The sequence below is a fragment of the Phoenix dactylifera genome, chromosome 17 (genome assembly GCF_051530095.1).
Source record: "Phoenix dactylifera cultivar Ajwa chromosome 17, Ajwa_hap1_PhDact_Kaust_v1.1, whole genome shotgun sequence".
Taxonomy (NCBI): domain Eukaryota; kingdom Viridiplantae; phylum Streptophyta; class Magnoliopsida; order Arecales; family Arecaceae; genus Phoenix; species Phoenix dactylifera.
Genome location: NC_143206.1, coordinates 5,656,150 through 5,662,799, shown reverse-complemented (window position 1 = coordinate 5,662,799; position 6,650 = coordinate 5,656,150).

The window sequence follows — 6,650 nt, the reverse complement described above, 5'->3', positions numbered from 1 at the left end:
TGGAAAATTAAAAAAATTCCATAAATTTCACCAGCAATCAGTTGGGGGGTTTGGGATGAGATAGAGGAAAAAGAGGGGGGTTTGTTGGCCCGAAGTGGCAAACCCAAGAGAGTGGTGAATTGGGTTTGATAAAATTTTACGAAATTTAAAATAAATCTCCTCAAGTTTTTAAATCTAGTGAGATAAACTAGATGCAACAAGTATAGCAAGTAATAATCACAAATATACAACTAAGTATTGAAAAATAAAGGATGAAGGGAAGAAAAGTGATATGCGATAATTTATAGTGGTTCGGTCTCTTCATGAGCCTATGTCCACTCTCCGAGACTTTTTTTTCGAGATTTAATCTACTATGCTTATCCAAAGCTTTACAAACTGCTTGTCTTTCGGATGCAAACAACCTTTACACTTGGTGATATCTGAGCTAATCCTTGATTGATCTACTCTCTCAAATACTTTCATATTTATCTATAGTACAATCCTCCCGAGCAATCACTCTCTATCACTCAAGCTAACAAGAGCTCAACAACTCTCAAGAATAAACAAATACAAGCACTATACTTAATTTCTCAATAAAAAAGGATTTTTACTTATAAGCACAATACTCTCTTGATTTCTCGTCAAATTTTATGAAATTCTCTTATGTTGCAATATGAGATATATCAGAGCTACTTGAATCACTTTCGCCCCATGCCGCTACCATGGCTTTCTTCTTGTCCTTCTTATTTGACTTCTTTAATTGAGAAAAATTATATTTGATATGGTCCGACTTCTTACATTGGTAACATATGATTTCATCTTTGGCCGCATCTCGTTTTTGAAATCGTTTTGCCCCTTACTTTCTTTTACTTAGAAATCTTTTAAATTTATTTGTAAGCAAAGCAAGATCCTCATCTTCTTCACTTAATTCATCAGTGATGGATGATTGAAGAGCTAAGCCTTTCTTTCTTTTGCTATCCTCCTCCTCCGGCTCCATGGATAGCTCATGGGTCATAAGAGAACCCAAAAGCTCATCCAGGCTAGGTTTTGTAAGATCTTTTACCTCTTGTATTGCGGTGACTCTTGGCTCCCAACTTTTTGGCAAAGACCTAAGAATTTTTCTCACCATTTCAACATTAATATAAGATTTACCAAGAGATTTCAAAGCATTAGTAATATTGGTAAATCTAGTAAACATGTCGGAAATAGATTCTTCAGCATTCATCTTAAAGAGTTCATAACTATGCACAAGTATGCTAATTTTTGACTCTTTAACTTGATTAATATGTTCATGAGTTACTTCTAATCTTTTCCATATTTCTTTAGCCGTTTAACATGTAGAAATTCTATTGAACTCCTTAGGTTCTAATGCATAATACAACAAGTTTATAGCTTTAGTATTCATTTGAATATGTTTCACATCAATTTCATCGCGTTCATTTTCGGACTTGCTAATGACTTTTCTCTCTACAACCTTAGTTGGTATTTTAGGCCCATTTACAATGACCTTCCATAATTAATAATCTATAGCTTGGACATATATTCTCATTCTGGCCTTCCAATAGTTATAGTTTAAACCACTAAACAAAGGTGGTCCATTGGTCGATTGACCTTCGGCAAGAGAGGTTCCTACTATGGTTGCCATGATCTACTTTAAGACGGCTAAGCCTATAAATAGAGCCCTTGCTCTAACACTAATTGTTGGCCCAGAGTGGCAAACCCAAGAGAGGGGTGAATTGGGTTTAATAAAATTTTGCAGAAATAAAATCAAATCCCCTCAAGTTTTTAAATCTAATGAGATAAACTAGATCAACAAATATAGCAAATAATAATCACAAATATACAACTAAGTATTGAAAAATAAAGAGTGAAGGAAAGAAAAGTGATATGCGACGATTTATAGTGGTTCGGTCTCCTCGTGAGCCTACGTCCACTCTTCGGGACTCCTTTCTGAGATTTAATCCACTATGCTTATCCAAAGCTTTACAAACTGCTTATCTTCTAGGTACAAACAACATTTACACTTGGTGATATTCGAGCTAATCCTTGGTTGATCTACTATCTCAAATACTTCCTTGTTTATTTAGAGTACAATCCTTCCAAGTAATCACTCTCTATCACTCAAGCTAACAAGAGCTCAACAACTCTTAAGAATAAACAAATACAAGCACTACATTCAATTTCTCAATAAGAAATGATTTTTACTTATAAGCACAATACTCTCTTGGTTTTTTTTCAAATCCTATGGAACTCTCTCATGCTGCAATATGAGGTATGAAGCTTCTTTTATAGGCTTAGGTTTTCCAATAGCGCTGGCGATGTAGCTCAACCTTTCGAACGGCTTTCCTGGGTTGCTTTAAGAGGAGATTTACGGAAAGCTATTTTTCCGTTTGAAATAATTTGAAGCTTTGGAAATTCTTTTTCAACACATTTAATGTAGGCAGATTCGGGTCAGATTTGATTTTCTACTTTGCAGCACCTTTTTGACATATCAATATGCTGAATTTGACTTAGTGGCTGCAAACAAAGTTGTAACCCTTTAAGTTATCTTTTCAATCTGATAAGAATCATCTCAAAAGTATATTTGGTTGAAAGGTTAAAGCTAAAAGGATAAATATATGTCAGCCTGAATTACAGCTATAGATAGATAGATTACAGACCCTATTACTCATAGCTAACATTCAAATTTGAAAATATATTGAATATAAAAGTTTTAGACACATAAGTCTCTTTCCAACCTGATAAGAATTATCTTAAAAGGATATTTGGTTGAAAAGTTACAGCTAAAAATGTAAACATATGTCAGCCTAAATTACAGCTATGGATAGATAGATTGCAGACCTTATTACTTATAGCTAACGTTCAAATTTAAAAATATATTGAATATAAAAGTTTTAGATAAATAATTCTTCTTTCCAGATCAACAAAAATTGCATTAATATCATATTCCAATAAAAAGTTATACAAAAAATACTAACATACATTTAGAATTCCAGCATTTGCCTTCAAAATAAATCTTAATTTTTAATTTTTATTCATTTGCTATAATCATAATAATGAACTAAATTCATTTATTTGTTATCATTAAAATCAAATAGTAAACCGTTGCAACCATGGGGTTAACAGGGTTCCTCTTATCGAAAAATTTTGGGCTCCGATGAGCCCTAGACTTCAGGATGCCAGCAGAGTCCAGAAAGAAGACGGACTCCTTCCAGGAATCCACTTCTTCCGGATTCCAGAAAGGCACATGAGGCCAATTTTTTTATTTTTTTCTTTCTTGTCTTTGAGATTTGTCTGGGGAAAAATGGGCTTGTGCGGGAATTTTGGGCCTATATGAGTTCTCAAGCCGGTTAATGGACTAAGCCCTCCCACAATCTATATCACCTCTTGCGGCCTCTATAACATATGTATGTATCACTGACATGCAATGATTAGAAAAACCTATGAAACAAAGGAGAATACAACCACTTGTGCCACGCCTTGCATGTTACCCCATCAACATATTAAACTTCACTATTGATTATTTTTGGTACAGAATATTTTGGTTCTTTACATAGAGGGATGGTAGCCGAGCAAATTTTTTTCAAATATCCGAGCCATCCCAAACCCTATACTAAAACCCATTTGGCAAAATCCTATAGGTAGATGTCACCTGTGACTTAAGTAGGAGTTCTATAATCTACTTCAGAACTTTTCTTGTGAATCATATATAGATATAAACAAGAATTTGCAATAATCTTCCATTATAATTTTAGAAATTAAAATTCTAAGTAGTCTTTGACCATCATGCTTTGCCATATAATCAAGAGTCCAACTCATAAAAGGGAATTTGCAAGTAAGTCTCTTTAGAGAGAGAAATTGCAAGTCTTGAGAAGATTGTTTTCAAAAGGACAAGACTTGTGATTTAATATTGTACAGATACATATACCTTGATTCTACGGGAAGTCCTCACGTTGCACCCCTTTTAACTTCATCAAAAAAAAATATTAAGTGAAGAAAATACTAAACTTCCCTCGACTTCATGTCCGAATAGAGTGGTAATAAATTTTAACGAATCAATTGATTCATGTCAAATCCCTCCATGATGCATTTTATTACAATTTTGACTAAGCGAGGGATCAAATGGTATAGTTCATTTGTTGATAGCTTGGAGGATTACAAACATGACTATTGCTTTCCAATTAGTTTATACTGGTACATATATGTGCGTTATGGACTACAACTACATTTGATCACATGGTGTAATGAAGTTGCGAGGTTGCACAATTAACACGAAGTTGCTTAATTAACAACAGCAAAAGGGTTGTAAGATGATATATTGAGTCAAATGATGTACATGTATCAGACATCAGTTGAAATCAACAAGAGATCCATGTCTTACCTTATCTTTCACTACAAAGAGAAAATAAAAGGAGGATATGAAATAGGCATCCAAACTCTCTGCAATAGTAGATGCAACACTATCAAAATCAAAAAGATTATTTGGCTGAAGTGTAAAAGAAATAATTGCCGCCTTAAACCACAACACAACAATATACCATGTAAAATATTTGAAAAGGCTGCATATCAACTGGATCTTCTTGACAAGTGGCTCCTCTTAGAAGGTGACAAGTGTCTTCTTCACAAATAACATGATGTCTCCAACAATGGAATACTCCAAGTATTAGCTTGTCATTGATCAACCTACACTATCTGCGCTTGTTGTAGGCCATCATATATGGGACCTTTTTTTTTTCCTTAGATCAGCGACACAAGACATTACATTTCATAGAACTGTTCAAGATAAGGCACAAACACTCGCAGATAAAAGTGCATCTGTTTCAGCTGGCCCTACCAAGTATAATTGCATAAGAAAGAGAGAACAAAGATGATGAAGCCATATATTTTAGTCTTATTATCTATAATATACTTTAGTTCACGTGCCAAAACTCGAGATTAATTATATAAGGTTCACTAATCGTCCAAGTCTTGTGCTTGCTGAACACTTGTTCTTGTCACGAGATTAGCATTAAAAATTCAGAAGAAAATCTCAAAGCTTAAAGTATGATTAAAGAATATCATACATGGATACTAATGGAATCGTCCAACTCCTTTTAGTCTTGTTCTTTTTTTGTTGATCTCTTAAATGGAGTCTAAGAGATCCTCTGTCAGTAACATATTGGTTTTTTGTTTCAGAACCGTCTGTACTATATTGGGAGAGCCAGTGGTTTTGGTGAAACCACTTTGGAAACAATGAAAGAGACTGATACAATACAACTAGGGAAGCTTAAGAAGGGATCTAGATAATCTAGCAGATTGTAGGCTTTAAAGATGCGCTTCATTTCGAACATGTTCTAACTTACAACTTGTGCATTCTAAATATCCAAGTTTAAATTTAACAAAATGGAATCTTCTCTGTTGCTTGGTAAATTATGGATTTGCCCAAAGATAACAAATGATCGAACTGCTGTTTGATTATGTAATGGTGGTATAACAACCTCTGGCACAGCAATTTTCTAATATTACTCCTTGAAACAGTTCTTATATTTTTGTTCTCTTTTCTTTCTTCACCTGGGACAGTGCAAACAACCTGGAGGCAAAACCCCATCCTTAGAAAGCTAAATAGCTTTCATCAAAGTAGACTGCATAAATACATATATAGCCGGTGAAGCATGCATGCATGCATGATAGCTTTCATCAAAGTAGAGTGCATAAATGCATATAAAGCCGGCGAAGTGGACATGCATGGATGCATGCATATTTGTATGCATGCATATTCGTGTGTATGCATGCATGCATGGATGCATGCATGTGTGTGTGTGTGTATATATATATATATATGCATGCATGCATGTATGTATGCATGTATAGATGGATGGCCGGATGGATGCATGCATGCATGTATGTATGTATGTATAGATGTAAAGATGTATTTATGGATGTATGGATATGTATGTATGGATGTATGAATGTATGTATGAATGTATGGATGTATGGATGGAAGCATGGATGTATGTATGGATGGATGGGTGTGTGTATGGATGGATGTACGCATGCATGCATGTATGCACGCAAATAGGGATATGCATAAATGCATATATGCATGCATACATGTATAAATGCATATATACGTACATACACGCATGCATGCAAGTATGCATGTATGTTGTACATGTATGCATGCATGCATGCATGCAACATTTCACTATAGTAATTTCTTTGTCCAAAATATTAAAGAAATGTTAATTGGTATATAAAATGATTCATCCAAATATCCAGTCACTTAACATTACTCATTTTATTATATTAATCCTTTAGAAAACTTTGTAAGAAAGTTCTTAGGTAATTGCGTTTATATATATATATATATATATATATATATATATATAATTGAATATTATCCTTTTGAGAAGATCATGCTAAATGGAAAATGTAGTGCAATAAATAAGTAAATTCACATCAATCTTATGTTCTAATACGAAAATATAGCATTCTTTTGGTTCATGAGAAAATTTTGCAAGCTAAAATGGCAGTTTTATAAAAGTGAAAGGCTGACATATTTCATATATCATCATAACAAATGATACTCATGTGGAAGAACAAATTCAGATCTATCTCATGACTTAGATACATAAAACATGAGTTTCAATATGTGAGAAAATTTTGTAACTTTAATAAATATGCATAGTTGA